This window comes from Podarcis raffonei, chromosome 6, assembly GCF_027172205.1.
Source record: "Podarcis raffonei isolate rPodRaf1 chromosome 6, rPodRaf1.pri, whole genome shotgun sequence".
In the NCBI taxonomy this organism is placed as follows: Eukaryota; Metazoa; Chordata; class Lepidosauria; order Squamata; family Lacertidae; genus Podarcis; species Podarcis raffonei.
In genome coordinates this window covers 22,367,312-22,382,539 of record NC_070607.1, presented here as the reverse complement: position 1 = coordinate 22,382,539, position 15,228 = coordinate 22,367,312, and the positions used below count along the sequence as shown (strand labels likewise).

Here is a 15,228-nt window from a genome sequence, read left to right as displayed (position 1 = left end):
AGTGTAATCAGGAAGAGGAATAATGCAACCTAAACTAAAAACCATTATTTCTGCAAGAGGAAGCATTGCTGGGAAAAATACTCTTTCTGCAAATTGTTCTAGTGGGATTTTACTAATATGCTGCTGGAGAGGACACGTTCTCTATTCTCGCAGCTGAGTCTTATGTTATTCACACCATCTGTAGTAAATAAAGAGTGACAAATCCTTAAAGTTGGCAAAGTATTAAAGAGTACCACTTTTTACCAACCCTTTAAGCTACTGATAGTTCACTGGGAATATTCAAGAAATTCTTGCATCAAGGCCACAGGCAAGTAAACAATGCTACTCCTTTCTTCTGTGCTTTTGTAACACGGTAATGTCCTTTCTTTGTTATCCTATAATCAAGTAGTCAGCATAGCAGGTATCCGAATCATTTTAAATAAAACTTTGGAAACCAAGAAAAGATTGAGCCACCACCTTTATATTACTCATACAGTGGACGCTTGGGTTGCGAACGTGATCCGTACGGGATGTACGTTCGCAACCTGCAGCGGCGCATCTGCGTACGTGCGGGTTGCAATTTGGCACTTCTGCACATGCACAAAGCACAATTTAGTGCTTCTGCGCATGCGCGACCGCCAAAACCCGGAAGTAACTCATTCCTGTTCTTCCGGGTTTCGGTGATCCGCAACCTGAAATGTCTGTAACACGAGGTATGACTGTACTACTATTAAAATTATTAATGTTTATATAACACAATTTCTTGAATTTGCTCGTAAAGTGGACAGGGGTGCGGGCAGTGGTGGTGCATACAAGCCCTGCCCTCAGTGTCTTCACCTATGTCATGTACCTTCTCATTCCCTAGCCCCTCATGTGTTTCAGACCATCCAAGTATCCCTATTTCCCAGGGACTGTCCTGGATTTACAGAAGCCGTCCTCATTTCTGATTTGATCCCGGAATGTCCCGCTTCTTTCAGGACATCCCTATTTTCTTTGGAGACATGTTGGAGGTTATGGAGCTACGCGACTCCTGAGCAAAGGAGATAACTAACTAGACAGTCTTTAAAAGACATCTAAAGGCAGCCCTGTAAATGGGATCTTTAATGTTTTTAACATTTTATTATGCTTTTATATATGTTGGAAGCCATGTTGGAAGCTGTCCAAAGTGGCTGGGGCTACCCAGTCAGATGGGTGGGGTATAAACAACTAAATTATTATTAGTAGTAGTAGTATTGACATTGGAGGAAGGGAGGAGAAGGTCTGCAAGAGGAAGCATTGCTGGGAAAAATACTCTGCATTTGCCTAAACATGAGTAGACGCATTTAGGCTGTTAGGGCCCATGAATCACCCTGCTTTGTTAACATGGGAAAGTTGTGGGATGATGGAAATAAGGACATGGGTTTGGGGCCTGAATGTGTCTGTGTTTCTTAAGTATTAATTAGACATTTCCCACTAATGGGTGGTGACAATCCCTGTTCTAATAATGGTGGGTGGGTGGGTGGGTGTAGATAAGCCTCTTCTCCCTTGGCCTTCTCAAGGCTGTAATCCTATACACAATCAAATGGAAGTCCTACTGAATTTGTGGCAGACACATTACATAGGATCATGCTGTTTCAACCAGAAGCAGGATGCCCAGTGGGGCAGAGGCTCTATGATAGTTTCCCAGTTGGTGGATCGCCACTGTTTCCTGGGAGGTAGAGGCAGGTTAGCAGGGTTAATCCAGCACTCACGTCAGTGTGTTTGCACCATGCCAACCTCCCCACCATCTCACAGCTCTCCATCTAATAGTAAGCAACAGGGACTCATCTCGCTGGGAATTATCGCCACCCCAACAACTTGTTTCTGGTATTGAGTTCATCAGTATGCGGATGATAGCCAGCTCTACCTCTCTTTTAAATCAGAACCAGTGAAGGTCCTGTGTGAGTGTCTGGAGGCGGCTGGAGGATGGATGGTGGCTAACGGATTGAGGTTGAATCCTGACAAGACAGAAGTACTGTTCTTGGTAGACACGGGGAGGGTTGGTATAGAGGACTCCCTGGTCCTGAATGGGGTAACTGTGCCCCTGAAGGACCAGGTGTGCAGCCTGGGAGTCATTCTGGACTCACAGCTGTCCATGGAGGTGCAGGTTAATTCTGTGTCCAGGGCAGCTGTCTACCAGCTCCATCTGGTATGCAGGCTGAGACCCTACCTGCCCACAGACTGTCTTGCCAGAGTCGTGCATTCTCTAGTTATCTCCCGCTTGGACTACTGCAATGCACTCTCAAGGGGTGCTTTGAAGGTGACTCGGAAACTGCAATTAATCCAGAATGTGGCAGGTAGACTGGTGACTGGGAGTGGCTGCCGAGACCATACAACACCAGTCCTGAGAGATCTGCATTGGCTCCCAGTACGTTTCCGAGCACAATTCAAATTAGAATCATAGAATCATAGAATCATAGAATCATAGAGTTGGAAGAGACCACAAGGGCCATCGAGTCCAACCCCCTGCCAAGCAGGAAACACCATCAGAGCACTCCTGACATATGGTTGTCAAGCCTCTGCTTAAAGACCTCCAAAGAAGGAGACTCCACCACACTCCTTGGCAGCAAATTCCACTGTCAAACAGCTCTTACTGTCAGGAAGTTCTTCCTAATGTTTAGGTGGAATCTTCTTTCTTGTAGTTTGGATCCATTGCTCCGTGTCCGCTTCTCTGGAGCAGCAGAAAACAACCTTTCTCCCTCCTCTATGTGACATCCTTTTATATATCTGAACATGGCTATCATATCACCCCTTAACCTCCTCTTCTCCAGGCTAAACATGCCCAGCTCCCTTAGCCGTTCCTCATAAGGCATCGTTTCCAGGCCTTTGACCATTTTGGTTGCCCTCCTCTGGACACGTTCCAGTTTGTCAATGTCCTTCTTGAACTGTGGTGCCCAGAACTGGACACAGTACTCCAGGTGAGGTCTGACCAGAGCAGAATACAGTGGCACTATTACTTCCCTTGATCTAGATGCTATACTCCTATTGATGCAGCCCAGAATTGCATTGGCTTTTTTAGCTGCCGCGTCACACTGTTGGCTCATGTCAAGTTTGTGGTCAACCAAGACTCCTAGATCCTTTTCACATGTAGTGCTCTCAAGCCAGGTGTCACCCATCTTGTATTTGTGCCTCTCATTTTTTTTGCCCAAGTGCAATACTTTACATTTCTCCCTGTTAAAATTCATCTTGTTTGTTTTGGCCCAGTTCTCTAATCTGTCAAGGTCGTTTTGAAGTGTGTTCCTGTCCTCTGGGGTGTTAGCCACCCCTCCCAGTTTGGTGTCATCTGCAAATTTGATCTGCAAAATTGCTGGTGCCGACCTTTAAAGCCCTAAATGGCCTCAGTCCTGTATACCTGAAGGAGCGTCTCCACCCCCATCATCCAGCCCAGACACTGAGGTCCAGCGCTGAGGGCCTTCTGGTGGTTCCCTCACTGTGAGAAGTGAGGTTACAGGGAACCAGGCAGAGGGCCTTTTCGGTAGTGCCGTTTGCCCTGTGGAACGCCCTCCCAGCAGATGTCAAGGCATTAAGCAACTATTTTACTTTTAAAAGACAACTGAAGGCGGCCCTGTTTAAGGAAGTTTTTAATGTTTGATGCTATATTGTGTTTTCAATATTCAGTTAGAGGCTGCCCAGAGTGGCTGGGGAAACCCAGCCAGATGGGTGGGGTATAAATAAATTATTATTATTATTATTATTATTATTATTATTATTATTATTATTATGTAGCACTGTGGGTCCTACTGCACCCAGAAAGGCAAAATACACAAACAAACAAGGCGTAAAACTGTGAGTTAGAAGTACCATTTCATAAAACGTGGGTGAGGGGAGGGAACCAAAATGGAGCAATTTAGTCTCACTGGTTTGGAAGGAAGAATTAAGAAGGCATCTCTCTTGCTTTCGATTCAGCAAGACCAAAGAGTGTCTAACTTTAGCTGGCTCAGAGTTTACCTAGCCTTTGCCATGGGGAGCCAAACATTATGATCCATTCAGCCCCGCAAGCCTGGTTTTTCAGAATACTGTGAATTACTCCAGTCATGCATTTTCCTAGCTGTGCAATGCTGCTTGCACAGGGTCAAGGAAGAGCACGTCCCTTTCTGAACTCTTGTTATGTTCAGCTCACTGAAGCCTAAGATTTGATTAGCCCTATAACAGGGCTCATTACTGTCTAGCATTGATTAAAGTGTTATTAGTAGGAGTTAAGAGCATTCAGCACCTGACTGGATCAGGTCCATCACTTACATAAGTATAATTGGTATTATTGCCCATATGACTGCCAGATCATTCCAAAATCTACCTATACAATTGACCCTATTTGACCTGCTGGGGTGGTCAATTGCAGTAAGGTGCTTATGTTCATTAAGTCTTCCATCTACCCTTTTTCCAGTGCTGCATCTCCATGCACGTATGTGCGTAAATCAGCCCATTTGTCCTTTACATTTTATTTGACCTCTCATATTGAAAATTTCAAACTAAATCTTCTCTGGGGCCTCTCATGCATGTTCAGCAGAATGAGGAGGTGGAATCCAAAGGGTGGACTGTAAAACTTTAGATTGTTTTTGATTGCTGAAAACATGAAAACCCTCTGCAAAAGTGTGGGGGAGAGATGAAAATATCTGGGTCAAAGATATTTTATCATACCAAGCAACAGCACTTTTCAAAGCTACTTTTAACCCAGCAGGTATCTTATAACTGAATCTGGAGAACTGGGGTTCAAACTAAAGCCAAATCAACACTTTGACACACCATTGTTTAGGTCCCATTGAAAGCAATGAGGCATATGGCTCAACCTGATGAAATGTCTACACTGAAGTAAATCACACTGTATTCAGTGAGAATTACCGTATTTTTCGCTCCATAAGATACACTTTTTCCCTCTTAAAATCTAAGGGGAAATGTCTGTGCATCTTATGGAGCGAATGTGTGGTCCCTGGGGCTGGGGGGGGGAACCTGGGCTTCCCTTGCCAGCCCTGACCTGCTCTTTGGAGCTGGGGGTGGGGGAAAGCCAAGCTTCCCCCACCGCCAGCCCCGGGGAGGAGCAGGAAGGCTGCGCGCAGCCTTTCCGCTGCTCCCCAACCTGCTCTGCTTCCCGACCTGCTTGCTTCCCGACCTGCTTTTTGGGGCTGGGGGGACCCGGGCTTCCCCCCCAGCCCCGACAAGCTCCTGAGCAGCTCTGGGGTAGCCCACAAAGCCTCCGCAGGGCAGTGAGGAGCCTTCATCCCGCTGCCGTGGGGAGGCTTTGCGCGGCTATCCCTGGCTTTTGCGGGAGGTGGGGAAAGGGACAGAACGAGGCTCTCTCACCTCCCCCACCTCCTGCAAAAGCCCCCAAGAGCCGCATATTTTTTTTCTTGAATCCCCCCCCCCAAAAAAAAGTAGGTTCGCCTTATGGTCAGGTGTGCCTTATGGAGCGAAAAATACGGTACTCCCAAATAAGAATGTGCAAGATTGCAGCTTTACGTTGCTTAACTTTGGGCTGGATCAAGTCCCCAAAATATACTCACAAATGTTCAAAGAGAGTAAGTAGAAGGAAGGGACTCTATATTCTGCTAAATGTCCAACTTTTCTGCTTATTGACAGAAATACAGTGGTACCTCAGGTTACAGACACTTCAGGTTACAGACTCCACTAACCCAGAAATAGTACCCCGGGTTAAGAACTTTGCTTCAGGATGAGAACAGAAATTGCGCAGCGGCAGCACGGTGGAAGCGGGAGGCCCCATTAGCTAAAATGGTGCTTCAGGTTAAGAACAGTTTCAGGTTAAGAACGGACCTCCGGAACAAATTAAGTTCTTAACCCGAGGTACCACTGCAACCAGATTGTGTGATGCATGTTTAAAGCTCAAGATTATAAATTCTGCTAAACCAGGCATAGGCAAACTCGGCCCTCCAGATGTTTGGGACTACAACTCCCATCATCCCTAGCTAACAGGACCAGTGGTCAGGGATGATGGGAGTTGTAGTCCCAAAACATCTGGAGAGCCGAGTTTGCCTATGCCTGTGCTAATCATAACACAATTGTGGTCCATTCCCTAAGCATGCCTTCTCAACAGCTAAGTCCTATTAATTCTAATGGGGCTTACTTCAAGGAAGGTATTCTTGAGATCATTGTATTAGGATTCATGAATGCCATACAACACTAACTTAAATGTTAGATGCAGGGTTTTTCGTTTGGGGGGGGGAATTGAGTGCAGTTTTTTTCTTGTTTTCATTTTGATTTGTTTTGAACCCTACTGGAATCTTGTACATATGCCAATAAAGGTTTGAGAATCAGTCTTAGGGTACAATTTTGTATTCATTCACCTGTTACTGAGCCCCACTGAGCTGAACATAAGTTACTCCTGAGAAGACAATGTGTGAGATTGTGCTTTACAGAGATGTCACAAATCCCACCCATTGTCTACAAGAGAACTGACGCTTCTGACAGGGTGCGTGGAGAACCTGAGGTACACCGTGACACACATTTGCTACGAACCATGCTCTTAGATTCATAGAGATGCCTAGAGACTGTTCTAGTACAAAGGAAGCTTAGAGAAGTTGGACAATGCAAGCTGATCATATTTCACTGATTTGCATTTTGCCTGTCCCAGATTCACAAACAATGGGTCTGAAGAAAAATAAAATAATAAAAATAATAAAACAGGCTTCCCTTCACCACCACAATTCAATGGCGGTCCTAGATAAAATGAATCTGTATTTTGGTTATACATAAAATGTTGATTTTGTTGTTGCAGCTGCTGCTTCTCATCACCAAAGGCTCTTCAGTGATAATACCACAGTTAATACCACAAGGAAAGCTCTTTTGCATATGATGGGAAGTCAAATGAAGGCAGGGAGGGAAAGGGAGACCTAAGAGCAGGTCACATTTCCTCCTTTGACACTTCCACTGTCATGTTTCTCCCCAGTGAGGCATGCATCAGCTCTAGAGGAAAATACAAAAACACGCACCTCACACATTTCCCCATGGAGGAAATAAATGAATTCAAGCCTTAATGAATTGTGGCAGAAGCCCGAAAGAAAGAAGAACAAATTGGCCATGATTTCTTTCTCATTGTTTCCTGTAACGTGAGAAAGATCCTGGAGAAACAGACTCGTAACATCAGCTGCGTCTCTATTTTTAAGGTTCAAAGTTGCATTACATTCACCACATGCATACATTCGCGAGCATACATCATAGTCATCCAGAAAACCACAGCAACGGGGGTGGGGTGGGGGGAGGGAGAACAAATAGAGTTGCATCTGGAAGAAATATTTAATGGAAACATCTCAAGTGTGTGTGTGCTTTTTTTCATCCCCAGTGGCAATACTGTCAGAACAGTAGTTCCCCTGGTATTTTTGGCACTCCCTATTCCACTCCCAGCCAAACCCTAGATGTCATAGTGTGGAAAATCAAATAAAGTGTTTGAGACACAGTGGACAAGTTTCCAGTGAAATCTGGTTCAGGAGAACGTGTTAAGAACGGGGTGGGTTCAAGCTTCTTGCAAAATACTTTCCCTTCTGCTCCTAGTAAGGTTTGATTTTGGCCGTCGCTGTAACTACTACTTCCTTGAATTCTGAAATATACTCGAATGTGAATTTCATGCTCTTTATTCAGCTCATAGTAGCAATGAATGAACTTTTCCCAAAACATCTAGCTATATATACATATTATTTACACAATGGGCCCCGCGTGATTGGCTAATTCCAGGCTGCTGCTGTAGGCCAATTAGGTTGCGGATTCACCTCCTCCAGAAGCCTGATTGGCTGCTGCTGCAGGCCAATCAGGTCACTGATTCACTTCCACATGGAGCTGGATTGGGTGGCTCCTGCAGACCAGTCAGATTGCTGCATTCTGGATCCTATTGTTCTAGGATTCAGCTCAGTACATAACAAATTCACTTGCCATTCTAATAGGTAGCTTTGACCTGGGTTACAGCAGTGTTCTAGGGTAGCATTATATGAGCTGGGGCAAGAAGATACAGTGGAACCTCTGGATGTGAACGGGATCCATTCCGGAGCCCCGTTCGCATCCTGAGTAGAACGTAACACGCAACTGCGTATCTGTGCGTGCGCGGGTCGCGTTTTGCAGCTTCTGCGCATGCACGTGATGTCATTTTGAGCGTCTACACATGCGCGAGCGGCAGAACCTGGAAGTAACGCACTCCGTTACTTCCGGGTCGCCGCGGAGCGTAACTTGAAAATGCTCAACCTGAAGCATATTTAACCCGAGGTATGACTGTATTCTTGGGCACACAGAAAGCACATGCTACAGTGAGAGGTATGGAGAATGCATTTCACTGGAGATATTAAGATGGACCCATAAAGCGATGTGGCATTAATGCAAGGCCACTACAGTTGAGAATCGCTGAACTCCTAAAGTATCACTCAATCCACTTAACCCAATGTATACCTCCATCTACCTTGCTGAGATGTACATCCTCCCCTATTTGTTCATCCCCTCTTTAATTTTTCATTACATCCTGGATTTCCTTAGTTGTGTCAGTCACCTGTAAACGGAATAGCCATATGAGGGGGAATGTGTTGCTGCTGCTCACCTTAATTTATCAGATGGCCAACAGCTCAGGAAGGAAGGGACTGTGAGGTATTTTTTAAAACTTAGAGAGACAACTCTATTCAGCCACAACAAAGCTGGCCAAGTTCACAACTTTCCATAGCCACTTTTGAGCTGTAAATGGGCAAGCAGAAGAATAAGTTGCTTCTCAGGGACTTATAGCATTTAGAGTGAGCTTGAGGCTAAAATGTGCAAAGACCCACCTCATGCCCAGTTGTGTGCCATCTTTGAAATGCCCTGAACAGATGTGGCACCTAAATTCTTCTATTTTTTAGACCAGCACACCAATGGCTCACTACTCCAATAAGTATTTACCTCATACCAAAATCACTACATTCTTTCTAAGGTAAAGGTAAAGGGTAGGCTGTATGAATTGTACATTGATTTGTAATGATTTGTTGGGTCTCTGGACCGTAATAAAGATTGATTGAGGTAAAGGTAAAGGGACCCCTGACCATTAGGTCCAGTTGTGACTGACTCTGGGGTTGCGGCGCTCATCTTGCTTTATTGGCCGAGGGAGCCAGCGTACAGCTTCCGGGTCATTTGGCCAGCATGACTAAGCTGCTTCTGATGAACCAGAGCAGCACATGGAAACGCCGTTTACCTTCCTGCCAGAGCGGTACCTATTTATCTTCTTGCACTTTGACGTGCTTTCGAACTGCTAGGTTGGCAGGAGCAGGGACCGAGCAACGGGAGCTCACTGCATTGCGGGGATTTGAACCGCCGACCTTCCGATCAGCAAGTCCTAGCCTCTGTGGTTTAACCCACAGTACCACCCGCGTCCCTACATGTGTGTCCCTACATTCTTTCTACATGTGTGTAAATTCCTACAGCTATTCCTAATCCTATGAAAATGCTGCTGTTCTCAGTGCTGAATAGTTGCATCCAAAATAAAGCATTGGCAGGCAGTTACGTTGTTTCTCTAATGAGTCACTGGCAATTTTGCTTCCTCCTTCTCTGTTCAGCAGTGGTACTATTCAGTTCTACTATACAAAGCTCCAAATTTTGCTGGAATGCTTCGCTCCATACTGCACGTATCATTTCCCCCCATACTTTGTAGAGCACAGATTCCACTGAAAGTTAATACACCTCAAGTGTTTGAATACACCTCAAGTGTTTGAATAACAACATATGTATAATAGATTATATACTAGGGTACTGAAGCCACACTGATTATATACTAGGCTACTGAAGCCCTTCTGAGATAGATATTCTTAATGCCTATTTTCTTCAGCCAATGTGTGGAACAATATTTCTTTATTACTCAAACACAAGAAATCCATTAGTACCTGGAATGTGTTTGGGGAAGATGAATTCCAGTTCTAAGGAATTATGCTTAAATCTCCCTCCGCTAGTCATCAACCCAATGATTATATTTTCAGAGTCAACATAATACTGTAGAACGAAACAGCAGAAGCAAATCAAGCCTGTAGTCTTCATCCTGTTCTCCCATTCTCAAATAATTATGTGTTTTGAAAATTGAGTCTCACTAAAATTAGCATGCTGTTATCACTAAGGTTGTGAATTCATGTGTGTATCGTGTGTGCTTGATAACTACATCTTCCAAATCCTGTTCAGATGTTATAACTGAACATAGAGCATAACAAGAGCTGAAAGTAGAGTCATGACACCAAGTACAGGTGACTCCCCATTTACGCAGGGGTTATGTTCCGGGCCAGTGTCTGCTTAGTGAAATGCATATAAGAGAGGAACCTGCTGCAATAAATGCAGCTTCTTACCTAACAGCTGTTGACCGGGGTAGTGTGGCAGCAGTGAGAGTTCCCACATGCCATTTTGAAGCACTTGGAGTCTTTTTCCTGGACTTTTGGCTCACTGATGTCCTTTTTGGACTCTGAGAGGGCCTCCTCATGAGCCACAAGGACCTTCCAGCTCTCACCTGCCATTTCAGGTAAGCAATCATTTGTTTGTTGCTTTATTTGTTTACCAGCACCACGTGTATATGCATTCACGCACAAGACAACCGTGTGCAAGTAAGGGAATGCCTGTAGTCACACCCTAGATATCTCATGCAGCAGCTAGCCCTAACCCTTGCCACCCACACATAAAGTGAACATCAACAGGGAAGAGGCCTTTGCGTGTTGAAATGTACGTCTTATATGTGGGTGCCAGGAAGCACGTATTCGTAGCACGACCCCACTCCGTGCTCCTGAGTTTGTCAAAATGGGAGCTATATTGCCTGAATAGGGTTGAACTGATGGTCTGCATGTGTGATACAGGCACCACAGTTCAAATATCACAGGCAAAGGGGTGAGGAACCTGTTGCCCTCCAGATGTTGTTGGATTACAACTCTCATCAGCCCCAGGCATAATGGTCAATGGTCAGGGATTATGGGAAATGGCAGTCCAACAACATCTGAAGGACCACAAGTTCCCCATCCTTGTATCACATCAAGCTCAATCATTTTGATTGATACAGCTCTCAAATTTCACTGTGATGAAATACCAAGTGATGTTGGTTTTCGACAGCTCTACCACTGCAACCAATCACAGAGAGCCAAATTCATTGTCGGATAATGAATTGGATCCCAAACACTTGTGAGCCTTTCCAGGGCCCTCCTGTAAGAACTATATAAGGAAGAATGTGGAAACCTGCCGAGATAAATTTCACGATATCCATCCAGTTTCCCTCAAAACTCCCCAGATGTTCCACCTGAGGCAGAACCTCCCAATTCACTTCAAATTTCACTTTGGGAGAGGGGACCCTACAACTGAACACCACTGAGGATTGCTTGCTATCCTTTTGTGGCTATGTCTTATCACCAAAGGATAGTGCTCAAATTTGCCTTGAATTTTTGAGGGCAACTTAGAATGTGTGGAATTCATAAGGATGAAGTATACAGTGGTGCCCCGCAAGACGAATGCCTCGCAAAACGAAAAATGTGCAAGACGAAAGGGTTTTTCAGTTTTTGCGTCGCTTCGCTAGACGATTTTCCCTATGGGCTTGCTTCGCAAGACGAAACGTCTTTCGAGTTTGTTTCCTTTTTCTTAAAGCCGCTAAGCCGCTAAGCCGTTAATAGCCGCTAAGCTGCTAAGCCGCTAAGCTGTTAATAGCCGCTAAGCCGCTAATAGCCGTGCTTCGCAAGACGAAAAAACCGCAAGACGCAGAGACTCGCGGAACGGATTAATTTCGTCTTGCGAGGCACCACTGTACTTTCCAGGAATTAATGTGGCTCCAAACCAAAGGAGGACACATTCTTGTTGATGGTGATAATGCACGACTTGTCTCCAGGCACTGTGGTCATCTGCAAGGCATTGCCACACAGCAGGGTTGATTTTGCCAGCTTTCATGTTTGCAGACATTTTTGTAACACAGTGCTGGTTTGCCAATGGGCCTGGTGCCTGAAGCCAGCTCCCCGTACATCACGTCCTTGGGGATCTTGCCATCTTCCGTTATTATTATTTTATTATTTTTATTATTAGCCTTGCTCATGACCTCTGTGTGAAGCAAAAAGACTTAATTAGGCACCACCACATCTATTCTTACAGCCTTTCTTTTCAGCTTGGAATATTTTCACTGGCAGATGATAGGCTTGTAAAAATCAGATGCCTGAAAACATAAATGTCCTCCAGCAGTCTGTTAAAATAATATTTCTAGGCAATACCTCCTATATAGAGTTCAGTCACCCATATACATTTCTCTAAACAGATGTGTTTCAGTCTTCTGTATAATCCTTCTTCCTGGCTTTTAAATAGTGGGAAAATATACTTCCTTTTGCCAAATCCTCTCTAGTTACTGGAAAGATTTATGAAATAAATAAACTTCAGAAGGCCAGAGTCATAAACAAGAGTTCTTTCAGGGCCACCTTCGCCTCAACTGCAAGGAAGGCTGCAATCCTGCACTTATTTACAGACATGGACACTTCTATCTTATACATATTTTCCTAGAAGTCAAGAGCCAGCACACATGTTATAGGCATCATGTGAAAACTGCTGGAAATGGCTTCCTTGTGATGATTTAGCCATGCTGTGGCCATAACATGTAACGGGGCTATCAAGTGACTCTGGTGCCTGGCCCAGAGAATTTCTATACCAACGTGAGGCCTTTTCGTAGGTGACTGACACCGACGTAAAAACACCGCATGCCAGGAACCCAAATGACACGATGGCCCATGCTATATTTTGTTGGCATGTTGGAGACACAGGCTGTTTCCAGCAAGCTCCCTGAGATGTTTGCAATGAGTGTTCTCAGTCTCTATGTGCCACGGATTAAGGGAAAATAAGCTTCCAAGTAATTCAGCTTTGGATCACAGTCATACAGCCAGGGTGATTTATCTAGAAAAAGAGGTGCCAGAACTCACCATGAATGCCTCCCTTGTTCCCTTATAATGGCAATGGCACCCATCTGAGAGGTGCCAAAACTGAGTTCCAGTGACTTCTGGCTGAAAAAAGGCCCTGCTTACAGCCCAATCTTAAGTTTAATTAGACGTAACACCAGCTTTGAACATTCAAAACAAACAGAGGGAAAGGAAGCGCAAGAGGCCCATGAATAATCCACATGCAAAATGCACCTCCACAGAGGAATATTCTTGTGCCATTTCTACCTCTGCATTGCATGCAGCACCCTGTAGAGGAAAATACGTAGGCTGAACACTGGCTATTCAAATAAGCCACAGAGGTGCTGTGCATCCCTCTCCCCCTGTTTGTTCTGAATGTTGAAAGGCAGCTACCAAACAGCCCATACCAACTGCCAAAGAATCACAGTGAGAGTTCTCATTTTAACCCAAATGAAACCTAGTCTGCTGTGTCATATTGCCAAGAGGCAAGGAGAATTATGCCACACATCATGCACCTGTGAGGTATAAAATGGGTGATAAAATGGCTGTCTCCATTTATTGAATTGGACGGGTGTAAAATACTAGCTATATGGAACCTTAAAGTGATTCTCTCTATGGTTAGTTGAGATTGAAAGACATTTCACTTAGAAAGATCAATCCTCTTTTTTCTGAGATATTTCCTTCCACAAGCTTCCCTCTGTCCTTTATTTTCTCTGTGTGTTCCACATCTCCATTTACCTAGTTTATTAATGAGTAGCAAATGTTTGAGAGAAGCCCTTTTACTGACTGGTAGCCCACCCTATGCAATCTGATCAAACTGAGTTGCATTGTGTTCAGTGGGACTAAGTTCAATGCCAGTACCAGGTAAGTCCCAATGATTAATATATTTTTGAAGGAAGTTAGGGTGGTGCTGTGGTCTAAACCACTGAGCCCCTTGGGTTTGCCGATCAGAAAGTTGGCAGTTTGAATCCCCGCAACGGTGTGAGCTCCCATTGCTCAGTCCCAGCTCCTGCCAACCTAGTAGTTTGAAAGCACGTCAAGGGCAAGTAGATAAATAGGTACCGCTCCGGCAGGAAGGCAAATGGCATTTCCGTGCACTGCTCTGGTTTTGGTGTTCCATTGCACCAGAAGCGGCTTAGTCATGCTGGCCACATGACCTGGAAAAATTATCTGCGGACAAACACCATCTCCCTCAGCCTGTAAAGTGAGATGAGCGCCGCGACCCCAGAGTTATTCGCGACTGGCCTTAACTGTCAGGGGTCCTTTACCTTTACCTTTAAAGGTAAAAGTAAAGGTACCACTGCCCGTACGGGCCAGTCGTGTCTGACTCTAGGGTTGTGCGCTCATCTCACTTAAGAGGCCGGGAGCCAGCGCTGTCCGCAGACACTTCCGGGTCACGTGGCCAGCGTGACAAAGCTGCTCTGGCGAGCCAGCACCAACTCAGCACACGGAAACGCCGTTTACCTTCCTGCTATAAAGCGGTACCTATTTATCTACTTGCACTTAGGGGTGCTTTCGAACTGCTAGGTGGGCAGGAGCTGGGACCGAAAGACGGGAGCTCACCCCGCCACGGGGATTCGAACCGCCGACCATATGATCCTTTACCTTTACGAACCTTTACCTTTAGGCTCCTATTAACCTCATGATGGGCTATCAACCACCCTCAAAAAAGAGTGAAATAACTGATATATTATATATTGCTAATTTCCTCCTATCTCACTCTCATTAGAACAAGCAGGAAACCAAGATCTGAAAACAACAGGAAGATTAAATCTAAAGGAATAAATGAAAAAAAGAAGTGTAGAATTTTCCAAAATAAAAAAGGAAAATAAAGTATTTAGGACTCATGCAAAAGAAAAGTCTTTCTCTAACTGCTCTCTTAGAACTCCTTTAATGATATTCCTGCTCCATAGAGATAGAACTTGCAAAACAGAAAGAAGTTCATGAGATCAGAGCTATTTATTTACTTCAACATATCTTTCCCAAAGCGCTGGGATTGGTCAGTCCAAGTAGTATCAGTTTCTCTTATTACAATTTTGACTTATCAAACACAACAGAGTTTTCCCTTCTCCCTGCTTTGGTATTTTCCTTATACGGTGAGCTTAGAGATATTAGTTTTGTTTTTAACATATACTTGCCTGCAGTGAATTTTTTAATGTCTTAATCACCAAGGTGCCACAAAGCTTTGGGGATCTCAACTTTGCCTTGGGCACCATATACAGATTCCATTTCACCTCAGACAAGTCCAGAATCTCTCAGAAGCACCCAGATCCACCCAAATCCACTGTGCATCCCTAAAGAATATCCAACCTTAGTTGTGGGAATTCTCCAATTAGTAGGAGTGCAAATTCCAGTTACCTTAACAAATTGTTTTTTTAAAAAAAGATCCTTA

General features: G+C 44.6%; 1 protein-coding gene across 4 annotated transcripts in view; it reads right to left on the bottom strand.

Moving 5' to 3' along the window:
• The window catches only part of COL11A1 (collagen type XI alpha 1 chain), a 255,976-nt gene that overhangs the window by 196,426 nt on the left and 44,322 nt on the right, over nucleotides 1-15,228 (bottom strand). The window lies entirely within an intron of this gene.